This window comes from Hippopotamus amphibius, chromosome 11 (assembly GCF_030028045.1).
Source record: "Hippopotamus amphibius kiboko isolate mHipAmp2 chromosome 11, mHipAmp2.hap2, whole genome shotgun sequence".
NCBI lineage: Eukaryota > Metazoa > Chordata > Mammalia > Artiodactyla > Hippopotamidae > Hippopotamus > Hippopotamus amphibius.
The window spans coordinates 91,358,212-91,374,873 of record NC_080196.1 but is presented as its reverse complement, the minus strand read 5'-3'; positions in this window follow the sequence as shown (position 1 = coordinate 91,374,873).

The following is a 16,662-nucleotide window of genomic DNA, read 5'->3' as shown; positions in this document are numbered from 1 at the left end:
ACCCGCCTTTATTTGCCTTAACGAGTCCCTGGCAATAATGCAACACATCATCACCTTTATGCAATGTTGGTTCGTACAAGCCTTCATCTGGGCGCATAGGTCGTCCAGTGGTTATTTCAAAAGGAGACAGTTGATGTTTACCAAAAGGCATGGACCTAAGGTTGAGAAGCACCAATGGGAGAGCTTCTGGCCATGAACGATTAAAAGCCCTTGAGAGTTTTGTCAGTTTTTTTGATAGTGCTGTTAGTTCTTTCGACCAATCCTGAAGATTGGGGGTGGTAAGTGCAGTGAAGATTCTGTTTGGCCAGATATCACAAATTGATTTAATTATTTGTCTGGCAAAGTGAGTTCTCTTGTTGCTGTGCAACTCAGAAGGAGTTCCCCAAACAGGAATTATTCTTTCCAATAGTGCTTTACCTACCATTAAAGTTGTTGCTCTCCTGCAAAGAATGGCTTCCACCCAGTGTGGAAGACATTACCAAGATATATTTGTAACCTTGAGATGGAAGCATTTGGACAAAATCCAACTGCCATGACTCAGTGGGTCAATTAAGAAGGGAAAAGTGATCTTGAGACCCATGAAAACATTTTCTGGGATTATATTTTGGGTAAAGAGTACATCAGCATATACTTTGTGGGCTACTGTAGGGGAGGGTTTCCAAAAATGCTGTTTTCCTCAAAAAGTCATTTTCTCATGAACCCAATGAGACAGGGAATGGACGTGCTGGAGTGAAGGTAATTGAGCCCCTGTAGGTGCTGTAAGTCTCTTACATGGCCCAAACCATATTTGTGGGGTGGGGTTAAGAAATCCTTTCTTCTTCTGTATTTGCTTCTCACCTTCTGAGGCTCATACTTGAGTCCTGTTAAGAAGTTTCTTTACAGTTTCACCAGGGTTAGGTTTGAGCACTGGGCATTCTCAGAACTGGGTAGAAATAGAACTCAAAGCAGATTGTTTGGCTGTTGCCTCAGTGAATTGACTCCCTTAGGACTCTACTGAATCAGATTTTGAATGTTCAGGTATTTTAATAATGGCCTATTTTTAGGCAATTTTACAGAGTCTAATAATTCTGAGTCTATTTTCCCATTATTTATTGGTTTGCCTGACAACATAAAACCCTCTCTGGTTCCAGAGTATGCCAAATCACAAGCCACTTTGAAAGTGTAGCAGCTATCATGGTAAATGTTTGCTATTTGGTCCTTAGCTAGTTGACTATCTCTAATCAGTGCAATTAATTCAGCTTGCTGTGCTGACTTTGCTTCTAGTAAATAAGAGCTCTCAATTACATCTATAGTTAATGTTATTGCATACCCAGCTCAATAATGTCCCTGCTCTTCCTTTATGTAGGATCCATCTGTAAACCAAACTAAATCAACATTACTAATAGAATTTTCTTGTAAGTCATTCCTAGGAGCAAGGAAATAATCAGTTAGTAAAATGTAATCACGATTGTTGTTGTCTTGGGGTGTGGAGGCATAGTTGTGGGATTAAGATTATTGCACTGAGCCAAAGTAATACCAGGTGAAGAAAGTAGCAATACCTGGTAAAAAGCCAACCAACTCACAGAACAGCATTGAGTATGATGAGAATTCAAAAGAGACTCAATTGAGTGCAGAACATATACAGTCAAAGGAGAGATCCCATCACTATTTCTTCAGTCCCTTGCATAGGTGAGCTGTCACTGAAATGGTTCTCATACAAGGTGAGAGAACTCTCAGTACTGAATCTAACTGGTGACTATAATATCCTCCCAGTGGATGTTGATCACCATACCTCTGTGTTAACAGCCCTAAGGCATTACCTTTCTTTTCATGTAAAGAGAGAAAAAATGGCAAATTGTAATTAGCAAGGCCTAATGCCACAGTTTGGGTTAATGTGGACTTCAAAACTTGTATGGCTTTTTCGCCTTCTGTTGTCCATTCAATTGGGTCGTGTCCATTGGACTTAAGCAGTGCCTAAAAAGGTTGGGCAATAAATTAAAAATTAGGTACCCAATTCCTACAACATCAGTCAGACCCAGAAATCCCCTCAATTGTTTTTTGGTTTTTGGTTTTTTGTGTGTTTTTTTTTGTTTGTTTTTTTGGTGGGAGTGTTTAGAAAGCTAAAATTCCTTTAATTCTTTTGGAGTCAATCAATAGTCCTTCCTGAGATATTAAGTAACCCAAATGTTTTACAATAGGTAAGCAAAATTGGAATTTATCTTTAGACAACTCGTGTCCCTTAGAATCTAGTTAGTGCAAATGGGTAGTATCTTTTTGAGAATCCAGTTCAAATTTGGAACATAAAATCAAATCATCTACACGTTGAATCAAAGTAGAACCACCAGGAAATTCTACATCAGCTAAATCAGCTTTAAGCATTTGAGAAAAGTAAATGGGATTCTCACTATAGCCCTGTTGTGTGGCCGTCCAGGTATATTGATTATTTTCCCATGTGAAAGCAAAAAGGTATGATTGTCCTCCTTTACTGGGATGCTAAAGAAGGCACTACATAAGTCTATCACTGAAAAATAACAGCTTTTAGTCGGAATGACTGAGAGTAAGTTGTGTGGATTTGGGACAAAAGGATGTAGAGGAATTGCAATGTTATTTATTGCTCTCAGATTTTGGACAAACCTCCAGTCTTTTCCATTCAGCTTTCTGGCTGGCAGGATAGGCATGTTACTAGGACTAGTACAAGGAACTGTAAGTCTTTCCTGAATAACAGATGATGGAATAAAATTTATGTTTTGAGTCAGGACAAGAAAATTTAAGTGTAACATACTCCCTGGCCATATTGGGCCCTTCCTAATGGGCAATACGCATCTGTATTATACATTAACCAGCCCTCCTCAAAGGCAGGAATGTCTGCTCAACCATAAAGATCATTTTTTTTCCCCTTCTGACACCAGCAGTGTACCTCTAGAGAAGATTAATTTTTCCTTTCCTAATCCTGTCAGGGGTCATGGTGACTGCTTGCCTTATATGTGCAGATCTGCTCTATGTATCTTGGGTGAACCTTATATAAAATGTCAGTGTGACATTTTAACGTATGATCCTTTGTCTTAAAAATTTATGTAATTGTGCCTTCGACTTCTAACAGGCAGAACAATCCTCAGTGTTTTCTGAAAGACTGTCTCCCTGTTTATAACCCTCAAGTTGGCTCAAATAAAATTCTCTATTTCTACTTTAGATCGATATTGATTACTTTTTTGTTGACATGTGCTTGGTGTAGTTAGCAGGATATCAGAGACAATCACCAGAGAACACCTGGAGTCTACTCTGAATCAGCACTCAGTACCAGCACTGGCCCTTTGAACCCCATCAGCCTTTTGGTATTCCTCAATTGCTTTGGTGAGTTCTCCTGATATCTGGACCTCATTGCTTTGCATGACGATCCTGAATTTTATCCAATCTGCTAAAATTTTAGAACTTGTAAGTCCTAACAGGGTACTATACTAGCACATTTCCAGGTGAAAAGGACCGAAGGGGAAATTCCTAGGCAATGGCCTAGATGGAAGTTCCTAGAAGGGGAAAGCCAAGAAAGAACTTTAGAGTGAATGGGTTTGCTGGTCTTTTTTAATTTGGCTCAAGTTGGAAAGATTGTGTATAAATGCTTTGAACAAACTGTTTGTCAGCAAAATGAGAGACTAAACCCATTAAGCTCTGAAGAGAAGGGACATTTGCTCCTTCCAGCCACAAGACCTTCTTTGGTGACTGAGAACCTAGTGGAAGTGTCTGAGGATTAATCCTTATAATGAATAGTAGTCCCACAGGGAACCCCCTTATAACACTTTAGGTAATTTATGGTTCATCTGGGGACACATTTAAGAATGAATGTTATTCAGTGCTCCAAGCCCCCAGGGTGGCTTTAGACGGCTGACGGGAGAAACTGAGACACAAAAGATCTGAACTGACTCAAGGGTGACACCTTGAGGAGCTAAGCTCACAAACAGCGCACTTCTGACCCACTGCACAGCCCTTAGAAATTGTGACCGTATAATACAAACTGAACAAAAGGAAAATGGGAAATTGTATTTCTAAAGCTGACCAGCTCCCAGATGGGCAGTCACCCACTGGAACTCCGCCTGGCTTCATGTACAATATGTATGGAGCCGATACTTGCAAGAACTTAGTAAAATGGGAAGACCTAATAAATAACCTAACTCTTAAATGGAAGACCTAATGATAACTTGACTCTTAAACGGCCAAAACTGGGAACATTCGACTTACCAAAATTACTTTACTTGCATGCACAGTTGGAAAATGGTGGCTATAAAATTACATAGACAGGTTGGGAAACATATTTCAATCTATACTAGAAGCTTTGAAGCATGGCAATGATAACATGGCATCTTTGCAGGAAACTAACTGAAAATTATTAGGCACTATTGCTAAATTGGAGGCAATCTCAGAAGCGACCCTATCCCTTCCTCCTCTTCCTTCCCTTCTTTTCTGAATTTTATACCTTTCTTTTCTGAACGTCCATATCCCAACTTGTCTGCTCTACCTCCTCCTTCACCTCCAAAGGAGAAATTAACTGGACCCCAGAGTATAAAGGCCAAGAATCCTAAAACCATTGCAGCTCCCTTTAAAGAGAAACCTACTGGAAGAGGTAAGCCTGCACTAACATATACTCCCTGGACTAGAACTAAACTTAAAAATTTAACTAAGGATTTCCCAGGCTCTTTACAAGATCCTTTAGGGCTTTTTAGAGAATACATCCTTTAAGAACACATGAGCCAGAATATTCAGATTTGTAATAGCTTGAGCATTAGCTGGTATCCAAAAGTAAAGCCAAGTACGGCTACAAAAAGCTTATGAAGATTTTCATAAGCACGAACATGCAGATGTTCACAGGTGTTGAGATGTGGCTCATAACTTGTACCCCAAAATTTTTCCTGAGAAAATAGAGTGGACAATGGTCCACCAATGTAAACAAAAGCCCAGAGAAACTACTTTTTATTATTTTAAGAAGTTTGAGAAAACCTTCAAAGAGTCCCATGGAATAGCCCCTGAAAGTTTTCAAAATCATCAGAATTATCCAAGTCTAAATTCAGTCTTTAAGAGGGATTAGATGAAAAAATAGCAAAGCTAATTAAAAGTCATGAATTGAGGACTTCCTAGGTGGCTCAATGGTTAAGAATCCGCCTGCCAATGCAGGGGACACAGGTTAAATCCCTGCTCTGGGAAGATCCCACATGCCACAGAGCAACTAAGCCAGTGTGCCACAACTACTGAGTCCATGTGCTGAAACTACTGAAGTCCACGTGCCTAGAGCCCGTGTTCTGCAAGAGGAGAAGCCCACACACCACATGGAAGAGTAGCCCCCATTCATCACAACTAGAGAAAGCCCGAGTGCAGCAACGAAGATCCAATGTAGCCAATAAATTAATTAATTTTTAAAAAGCTTCATTCTTTCTTAAAAAAATGAAATAAAAGTCATGAATTGGATTGGGCCATAATACAAACCAATGCGCTTGTCACTATTGCAGAGAAGCTCCTTAAAACCTTCCAAAGAAAGAAAAAGAGAACTTCCTAGGTGGCGCAGTGGGTAAGAATCCACCTGCCAATGCAGGGGACACGGGTTTGACCCCTGCTCTAGGAAGATCCCGCATGCCGCAGAGCAACGAAGCCTACACGCCACAACTATTGAGCCTGTGCTCTAGAGCCCGTGAGTCACAACTACTGAGCCCATGTGCCACAACTACTGAAGCCCATGCACCTAGAGCCCATGCTCTGCAACAAGAGAGGCCACCGCAATGAGAAGCCCTGCACCACAATGAAGAGTAGCCCCCACTTGCCGCAACTAGAGAAAGCCCGTGCGCAGCAACGAAGACCCAACACAGCCAATAAAATAAATTAATTAATTAATTAAAAAAAAGAAAAAGAAAAAGAAAAAGAAAAGTGATTAAAGTCATGAATGTGCAACTACAGCAGTTTAGTGGCCCTATTAAAACACTTTTTTCTAACCCTGGCCAAAGCCAAAATACCCGCACTTGTTTGTATTGCAAAAGCCCTGGTCTCTTCAAATGAGAGGGCCAAAAATTTAAATGGAATTTGGAACATGGCAAAACTAAAAAGGAATAGGGGTACTCTGAAGATTATGAGAGGGCATTTCCCCCTGCTGCTCATCAATACTTTAGGGGAAATTGAAACAACAATCAGAGGGGAAACTTGAAAGAACCTCATAGATACTGGAGCTATAAGCTCTGTTCTTTACCTTACCCTTATTCATTGCCCTCTCTCTAGGAGTAAATGGTCAATTCAAATAACAGGGCTTTCTAATTTACCTATGCAAATTTTAAAATCAGAATCGATGACCTTCCAATTAGGAACTGCCACAAAATGTGCCTGAATTCATTTATAAGAAGAGACCTTTTAGAAACAACAATGCCCATATTGCCTTTTCACAAAAAGCTGAAATGTTTCTAGATTTAGAAAATTTAATGCTGAACAAAATCTAGTTACTGAAAAATAAATGGTTATAAAATCAGTGGCTCAAACAGACCAAGAATGACTTGTTATCACCAGTGCCTGAAGAAATATGGTCTTCTTCAGATATTGAAAAATTAAATTGGCTGCTCCTATTCAGGGAACTGTTGACACTCCAAGCTCTACCTAATATTTGACAATATCACTTAATCCAGAAACATTAAGTGGAATAAACCCTATTATTCAGGAATTTCTTAAGAGGGAATAATAAATTCTTGTACTAGTCCTTGTCATACACCTACCTTACCAGTGAGAAAGGCAAATGGGAAAGGTTGGAGATTTGTTCAAGATATGAAAGCTAGAAATAACATTGTGATTCCTTGACTCCCTACTTTGCTCTCAACCATTTCAGCCAATTGCTGCTATTTTTCAGTAATTGATTTATGCCTTCCTTAGTATCCTAGCAGAGGACGGTCAATGCATTTTTGCCTTCACATGGGAAAATCATCAATATACCTGGACAGCCATGCCACGAGGCTATAGTGAGAGCCCCATTTACTTTTCTCAAATGCTTAAAGTTGATTTAGCCGATGTTGACTTTCCTGGTGGCTCTACTTTAATTCAATGTGTAGATGATTTGCTTTTATGTTCTAAAATGAATTGGATTCTCAAAAAGACATCATCCGTCTGTTTTAACAACTAGCTTCTAAGGAACAAAAGTTGTCTAAAGAAAAACTCCAATTTGTTCACCTGTTATAAAACATTTGGGCAACTTAATATCTAAGAAAGGACTATTAATCAACTCCAAAAGAATTAAACAGGGACTTCCCTGCTGGTTCAGTGACTAAGACTTCGAGCTCCCAATGCAGGGTCCGGGTTCGATCCCTGGTCAAGGAACTAGATCCCACTTGCCTCAACTAAAGATCCCGCGTACTGCACCAAAGATCCTGCACACAGCAACAAAGATCCCGTGTGCTGCAACTAAGACCCGGCACAGCCCAATAAATAAACAAATATTAAACGAGAAAAGAAAAGAAAAAAAAGACAACATACTGAAATTTGCAGTTTAAAAAAAGTAAAAGAACTAAAGGGATTTTAGCTTTCTCACTTCCCCAAAGAAACAATAGAGGCGATTTCTGGGTCTGACTGAATTTTTTTTTTTTTTCAGTTTTAGTTTGTCAGTTTTATTCTATATTAAAAATTCAAATAAGTATATTTTAGGGGCTTCCTAGGTGGCGCAGTGGTTAAGAATCCGCCTGCCAATGCAGCGGACATAAGTTCGATCCCTGCTCCAGGAAGATCCCATGAAAAAAAAAAAAGAACAAATAAGTATATTTTACAAAAGCAGAGTCATACTATACTGTTTTATCATCTGTTGTATTTCAATAATTATGACAGTTTTCTGGGCATCATTTTAAATAGCTGCATAATATTCTATCTTATAGATGTATTAATTTATTTAAATTTATATTTTTGATATTTAGGTAGTTTCCAATTTTATGTTATTATAAATGACATTTCAGTGAACATCCTGAGACCTTACCTTATAAGTAGTATACACTTCTACTGCCTTCGGTATGTATTGTGGGTCTGACTGAATATTGTAGCAATTGCATACTTAATTTTCCACTTATTTCTCAACTGTTATATACTTTACTTAAGTCCAAGCAGCTTGATATGATTGAATGGATGGAAAAGGAAAAGAGGCCATAAACGCCTTAAAATCCATCTTGACTCAGAGATGGGCTTTGTGTCACACTAATTATAATTTGCCCTTTTTTCTTTGTACCTGAAGATGAAGGAACTGCTTTGGGTGTGTTACTCAAAAACATGGTGATCAATATCAACCTATAGGATATTATAGTCAGCAATTAGACTCAGTAGGAAAAGGACTTCCACCTTATACGAGAGCTATTTCAGCAAAAGCTTTCTTATGTAAGGCTATTGAGGAAATAACAATGGGATCTCCTTTAATGATTTATGTCCCACACTCAGTTGAGCCTTTTCTAAACTCTCACCACTATCAGCACTATTCTGTAAGCTGAGTAGCTTCTTATGAAGTATTATTGCTTTCTGTACTTAACATTACCTCAGTTCAATGTAATAATCTTTTTTTTCAATTGTCCCTGTGTGGGCACAAACCACAATGTAATAATCTTAACCCTGCAACCTTGCTTTCAGCACCACAGTAAAAGAACAACCACACTACATTTTATTAACAGACTATATTCTTGCTCCAGGTTTGACTTACAAGAAATTCCTATTGATAACCATTGATTTAAATTGGTTTACAGAAGGACCCTACTTAAAGGATGAACAGGGACATTAGCAAGCTGGATATGCAGTAACATCCACAGTGGACATAATAGAAAGTGCTTATCTACCAGAAACAAAGTCAGCCCAGCAAGTCAAATTAATTGCTTTAACCTGAGCTTGTTAACTAGATAAAGCCCAGATAGCAAATATATATATTGGCAGTCATTACGCCTTTGAAGTGGTGCACGACTTTGGAATGCTATGGAAACAAGGGTTTTTAACCTCTTCAGGATAGCCTATAAAAAATGGAATACAGGTTGCAGAGTTATTAAGTGCTATACAACTACCAAAATGGTTAACAATTATTAAAACACCAGGGCATCCCAATCTGACACTAAGAAAGTTAGCTTGCTGATGTTGCAGTCAAACAGATAACTTAAAAAATTCATCTTATTCAGCTTTGAGAATGTCCACTGTTCTCTGTGAACCCTGCTAATCCAGTAAAAGAATTCCCCCCACAAGCTCAAGAAATAGCCACTAGAGAAGATAAATAGTTGTAGAAACAAAAAGGGGGAAATTTTGACTCCATCACACAAATATGGTTTGAACCTGATAAAACAACAGCAACAACTACAAAAAACAAACCTATAGTGCCATTTAGAGCACAATGGTCATTACTCCAGCATGTACATTCTTTAACTCATTAGGCACTTGAAAGATGATTTTATGGAAAGAAACTATAGTTTTGGAAACATTCTCCCAGGGTGGCTCACAAAGTATGTACTCGCTGTGCCCTAAATATAATCCCAGAAAACAACTTCATGAGTCACAAGGCCACATTCTCTTTCCTAAGGGACCCTTTGAGATATGGCAGTTGGATTTTGTTCAAATGCCACCATCATATGGTTATAAATACATCTTGGTAATGGTCTGTATGTTTTCACACTACGTTGAAGCTTTTCCCTGCAGGAGAGCAACAACTTTAATGGTAGGTAAAGCACTATTGGAAAGAATAATTCCTGTTTGGGGAACTCCTTCTGAGTTGCACAGCAACAAGAGAACTCACTTTGCCAGACAAATAATTAAATCAATTTGTGATATCTGGCCAAACAGAATCTTCACTGCACTTACCACCCCCAATCTTCAGGATTGGTTGAAAGAACTAACAGCACTATCAAAAAAACTGACAAAACTCTCAAGGGCTTTTAATTGTTCACGGCCAGAAGCTCTCCCATTGGTGCTTCTCAAACTTAGGTCCATGCCTTTTGGTAAACATCAACTGTCTCCTTTTGAAATAACCACTGGACAACCTACGTGCCCAAATGAAGGCATGTACGAACCAACATTGCATAAAGGTGATGATGTGTTGCATTATTGCCAGGGACTCGTTAAGGCAAATAAAGGTGGGTAACTAAGTGCTTTCACCCTGAGCTCCCAGGGGAGATGAAGACCTTCTGGATCATGGATTGCAACCTGGAGATTTTGTCTGTTGGAAAAGGCATAAATACAAGCTTCTTTGCAGCTGCATTGGAAAGGGCCACATCGGGTACTATTAACCAACCCCTGTGCTGCAAAGCTCAAAGGAGGAAACTCCTGGGTTCCTATCTCTTATTTTTCAAAAAGGCTTCTGCTCTTAAAACGGACAGGTGAACCTCCTTTCTCTCTCTGTTACAGGATCAATGACCCCAGTTTCTGGCATCTGGCTTCGACTAAGACCAGCATCACCAAGCTGGGATGAGAAGAAGTCAACAACAGTAGCAGACAGCTAACCCAAGGGTCCAGACCAGCCCTGTAAGACCCATCCTACTAGTTCAATTGTGCTGCTCACCAACTGTCTGTCTCTCTGTCAACATTGAGAGTTACTGTTTTGCTTCCAGCTCTACTTTTGCCCCAGTGTTTAGGATGGAAAGAAAATTCTTTAGTAAAGTTGTCACAGAGTGTATCTACTGGGGGCCGTTTAACCGATTGTTGGATTTGTCATCAAATTCCTAGGTCAGTACAAGATTGTTATAGGCCCCTCATCATTCCTGTCACTGACTTTTCAGATGCTCCTAATGTCACCACTTACTTAGATCAACCTCCTTCTGGCCTCACCTTTCAGGTTCAAATTCACCAGCATACTAACGCATCCATACCCTGTCTGATACTATCCTCAGTCCTTAAGAGACTGAACATAACTTACCCCAGGACTCCTTTGCTCCATCCTTTCCTTAATTGACAAATATCTTGAGGAGAAAAAGACAAGTAACTTGTACTAGCAACTCCCTTATGTCAAATACCGTACAGATGGCTCTTGGAAAGCCTGCAAGAGAAGTGACCTGTGGTTTAATACCATGTTAGTAAAACTTCCAATTGGCGAGGCTATCCATGAAAGCATTCTGGGAAGGATCACCTGCACTCTCTCAGGTTTTGTCTTCATATGTGGCATTGGATTTGACCCACCTTCCCAAGAATGAGCACATAAATAGCTTAATAGCTGGCAGGTAAGGAGGTTGATGCTTTTGGGGGATGTTATGTTTGTCTATATGAAAGAGACAGGGGACCCTCCTTTCTCTCTTCGTTACAGAATCAAGAGATCCATGTTATCAGGATACCTAGTAGCAAGGTCTTTTGAGAACCTTGATTCCTAGTGCAGGAGTATATGTAAAGAGAGATATGGTCCTAAATCTATCAGCCACCGTTGGTTAAACAGCTGAAGAGACTGCAAAAAGCATTGCAGCACAACAGACATCCCTCAATTCCTTAGCCCAAGTAGTACTGGACAGTAGAGTCACCTTCGACTTTCTGCTAGGTAGCCAAGAAGTTGTCTGTGCTATTGCTCACACTACTTGCTGCACTTATATCAATACCTCTGCAGAAGTAGAGATGCTCCTGGATAAAATTTCCAAAAGGCAAAATGGTTACATTAAAAAACAAGAAGACCCTTGTACAAATCTGTTTAGTTGACTCCCTATAGGACTAGATAATTTTTTTGCTCTGTTTTACAGGTGACTATTATTTTCATTGTATGTATCATTATCCTTTTCCTAGCTATCAAGTCTACTCATAGCATGTTTCACTGCTTGCTTAAATTCTACTGCTAAAAGTACACATAAATGTTTGTGCAACATGATTGATAACATGTATATCCTATCAAATGTTTCCTTGTTAACATATATCTCTGTGTTGTTCACTTTATTCAATTAATTAATTTCTCCTTTATTTTGCTTAATTCTGAATTTTTTATGATAAGGAAAGCAGTGTTGCAAAACCAAATGAGTCTTGACATCTTAACCACTTGGCAAGGAAGAACCTGAGTTTGTGTTTTTAAACCAGATATGTGCTCTAATATATCTGATGTAATGAGTCACATTAAAAATTAAATCTCTACATTAAGGGATCCCCTTCCTAGTCTAGGTGACATCTTGGGTAAATGGCTTAGCTCTGGGGGTTCATGGCTTATATCTCTGCTTGTGACTTTATTATTGTTGTTGGCTATATTGATTATGTGCTGTATCATTTATAGAGTAATAAACTATTGTGCTTTTTGCTACATATACAAACCTGCAAGTAAAATAATGATGTCTGACAGTCTTGAAACTGTTGATCATATGTATAATTCTACATAAAATATTGGACTGTACAATGCACATAGCAGGATGATTGGACAATAATTGGCATGAGTTCTATTGAACAGCCTGAGATTAGCACTGAGTCCTTGACTGGTATTTTACTGATGCATAAAACCTTGAAAGATAGAAGAACCTGGCCTAATGGGACCTGTTATTACAGGACACGATGGATCCAGGACAGGTAAGAAACCACCTTGGTGTCGAAGGACCAAGTATTTCCTCACCTAATGCTTTCTATAGAAAGATTAATGATCAGAACAGTGAAATGATGGAATAAAATTTTTGTTTTGAGTCAGGGTGAGAAAATTTAAATGTAACATACTCCCTGCCCATATTGGTGCCTCCCTAATGGGCAATGTGCACCTGTATTATACATTAACCAGACCTCCTCACAGGCAGGAATGTCTGCTCAATCATAAAGATCACTTTTTCCTTCTTCTGATGCCAGAAATGTAACTCCTTAGAAGATTAATCTTTCTTTTCCTAATCCTGTGTGGGGTCTTGATGACCTACCACTCTGGGAGTATTCACAGCTGCACTCTGAGCTGTTGAAAGGAGTACAGGGGCATTTAACAGGGTGAACACTAAAAATAGAATCTGAATACTAAGGGAGAAGCGTGTCCACATAACAGCAACTGGGGTTTTTCCTCCCCCTGGGGTTCTTGTGATGGTCATCCCTCATCTGTATCAGCAAACTGACAAACAAACAAATAAACAAACACCATTCTCTCAGTTTTCATATAAGATGAAGGCAAAGGTGAAAGTTGATAGGGAACTTATCTGGTTCGGACACATTCCTTGTGAGTAAGCTAAAGCTCAGTCACATGGAAAGGGGAGGAGATAGGAGTGCAGGACTTGGATGGAGCTGAAAAAAATTAAGTCAGTGTGGTTCAGCCACACATTTCACCCCCAACATCTATATGGCCCACACAATCTTATCTGCCCTATGGTAATCTTATCTGGCCCTAGGGTATTCTTCCCTGAATACCCTAGGGCCAGATATTGGGAGGTAACCTGTATGCCTATACTGCAGCAGCAATATACACAAAAACAACCATAATGAATCCCTGTGTGACAAGGAAGAATGCTTAATGGGGCCATGCCCATTTGCCAGGTAAGGAAGTCAAACAATGGATGAAGTCATCTGCAAAAAAAAAAAAAACACTCTCTATATGGCTAATAGCCTTTTTCATATGAGATGATAAATCAGTGATGTTAGATTGATAAGAGAGGCTGTAAGTGCAGTACTGTTGTTGAATTAGGGCATGTTTCCCCTTGTGCCTCTGTCAACATTTCCAGAGCTGTATGGTTTTGTAAAACTACTTTCCTCATTTGGAGAGTTTCCTGATTTAGTAAAAAAAAAAAAAATGCTTTATCTAGAATTATTTAATACAAAAGCAGTGAACTTGGCTAGGGCTTGTATTTCTAATTTAGCACAAATGCCTACATATTGAGGAAGAAAGATAGAGACCAGCCATTCCCCCCAGGAGAAACTATGATTCCATCCAGTTCTGAGAACCGGCAAGTTTTGCAGAGTGTCTGGCAATGAGGAATAGATCTTTCCAGACACAGAGGGAAAGCCAGTGGCCAGTCTACCCATATGGGAGATAGACCAAATGTTGGTGCCACATATCCATATGCCACCTTTGGGTGATAAGAAAGCCCCTGACTTAAGAGTCTTATTTTCCTGACGTGTCCATTCAGTTTGTAAAACTAGGTGGACAAAAGAACAAGAGGATGATGGTAGCCCTTCCATATGCTTATGTCTGGCCAACCAGGTGTGATTTTGTCCCTCTTTACAAAAAGGAGCAGTATGTCCCAGTTGACTGTGTTTAGCACATAACCACCTGAGACCGTCCCTCATATGATAGGCAACTTAGAGGGGTTGGGATTGAGAACAAGCCAAGGAGGAAATACTTTTTACTATCATTACAGTCAAAGGGGGAAATATGAGCCATGGTGTCATCTAGTGTCCCCAACAGGAGTTTACCTTCCATACCTGCCCATTGTCCCCATGCCATGAGGCTGAAAGGCAGAATGACCCATGGCATTTCTTTAGTGCTAGACATTGGCAGGAATCTCAACACCCAGCAGTCACAGTAGTTATGGACTTCAGCATAGGTGGTGGCCCAGGACAGAAATACATTGTTGGAGGTAGGTGGCATGAATCTCAGAAAGAAAAAGCTAAGAATGATGTGTTTTAATGGTACAAAGAAAGGCAACTCATCCAGAAACAACACCATAAAAGTTTGGTCTCCATGTACCAGGGTCACCCCAGGCTTTGGCACTTCCCAAGGGACAATACCAGACATTTTTCCCCTTTATGTCAGAAGTGGGCAGGGATATATTATATGTGCGAGCTTTGGTAGAGCCCATAAGAGGAGCCCTACTTCAGTTCCCCATCTAATTTCAAGAAAAATTTCACCTTGTTTATGTGTGGGCCTTCACTTAGAAAGGTTGGGGAAATACTATGGCAGGGGCTACCACTTTCCACAAAGATATAAGGAGGCCAAGCCACCTGGAAGGGGGTTCCCATTTAAGTCTCCAATCTAAGACAGTCTCTGAGTTGGGAGGTCCTGTGGCACTCTTAGGACATTATCCATATCCTGCTAGATGGGTCTCAGTCCTCCTTCTAACACTTGTACTTTTAAGGCCCTAGCTGACAGAGCAAGTGCAGTCAGTGTCTCATAAATAGGTGTATGGGGACTTTCCCTGTGGTGCAGTGGTTAAGAATCTGCCTGCCAATGCAGGGGACACAGGTTCAATTCCTGGTCCAGGAAGATCCCACATGCTGTGGAGCAACTAAGCCTGTGAGCCAAAACTACTGAAGCCCGTATGCTCTAGTGCCCATGTGCCACAACTACTGAGCCTGTGTGCTGCAGCTACTGAAGCCCACATGCCTAGAATCCATGCTCCCCAACAGGAGAAGCCACCACATTGAGAAGCCTGCACCACAACAAAGTGTAGCCCCCACTCATCACAACTAGAGAAAGCTCACTTGCAGCAGTGAAAACCCAATGCACCCAAATAAATAAATAAATAAATAAATAAATAAATAAATAAATAAATAATAAAAATGATGTTCTTCAAGGTTAAAAATAATAATAAAAAAATAAAATAAACAGGTGTATAGTCTGCAGTGGGTTGCAGTGTTTAATAGCTGGATGGCCTCTAACAGTTGTGAAGACCATCCTCTTAAAGACCTGTCCAGAGAAATCTTCTTCAATGTCTCTTTCAGTAACCCATTAACTCTTTCTACCCACTTTGCTGCCATTGAGTTATACATCAGATGGAAGGTTCATAAAATCTCATGGGCTTCTGCCCATTCTTGTACATCATGTCCAATGAAATGGGTCCCTTGGTTGCTATCTATGTGAGTGGGGTCTCTTACACACTTTTCAACTTGGTCAAACCTCCTGACCTGTTCATTCAGCTTGTAAAACCAAGTGGACAAAAGAACAAGAGGATGGTGGTAGCTATTCCATATGTTTATGTCTGGCCAACAAGGTGTGATTTTGTCCCTCTTTATGAAAAGGAGCAGTATGTCCCAGTTGACTATGTTTAGCATACAATCACTCCAGATTTGCTCTTTTACTAGCGAAGGATTGCATCAGACTGGTGGCGGTACCAACACAGGTTAATGTGTGTTTGTATCCCTCTGAGGTGGGTAGCAGGTTGATATAGTACACTTTCCAGTGGGTCCCTGGGTCAGTGGCTCATCCAATGCGACCAGGGCTATGTCTCAGGGGTTGTTTCTGCAGGTTACAGTGGGGGTAGTGCCAATCCCATTTTTGTCCCCCCCCCCCTTTTTTGCACATAATGTACGATTCCATTCATATAAAATATCCAGAATTGGCAAATCTATCCAGACAGAATGTAGATTAGTAGTTTCCTATGGCTCTGGAAGGAGTGGAGGAAGTGATGAATGAGGAGTGACTGGTATTACTTTTTAACTAGACAGTATAGAGGCTGTATTATTAGTGCCAAATGAGGTATGAAAAGATGCCAATAACCTAGTAACCCCCACCCCCAAAAGAAAAGATTGTAATTCTTTGATGAACTATGGAGTGGGCAAGGCTTGGATTTTATCAATTACCTTGGCTGGTATAACTTTTTTCTTACCCAACCAGACAATTCTCAAGAACTTTACTGATTGCTCATGTCCCTGGATCTTGTCAGTGTTCATTTCACATCCCTGTTTTTGTAAAAGTGTCAGTAAAGGGGCAGCAGCTTAGGAGAGGAGAGACAATCATCACAGGTTAACATAATGTCATCAGTATAATAAAATAATTCCAACTCAGAGTGGGGTTTTTGCCAGATTTCCAGGTCCTGGGAGACCATGCCATGACAAATGGTGGGACTCTGTAAATAACCCTGAGGCAAG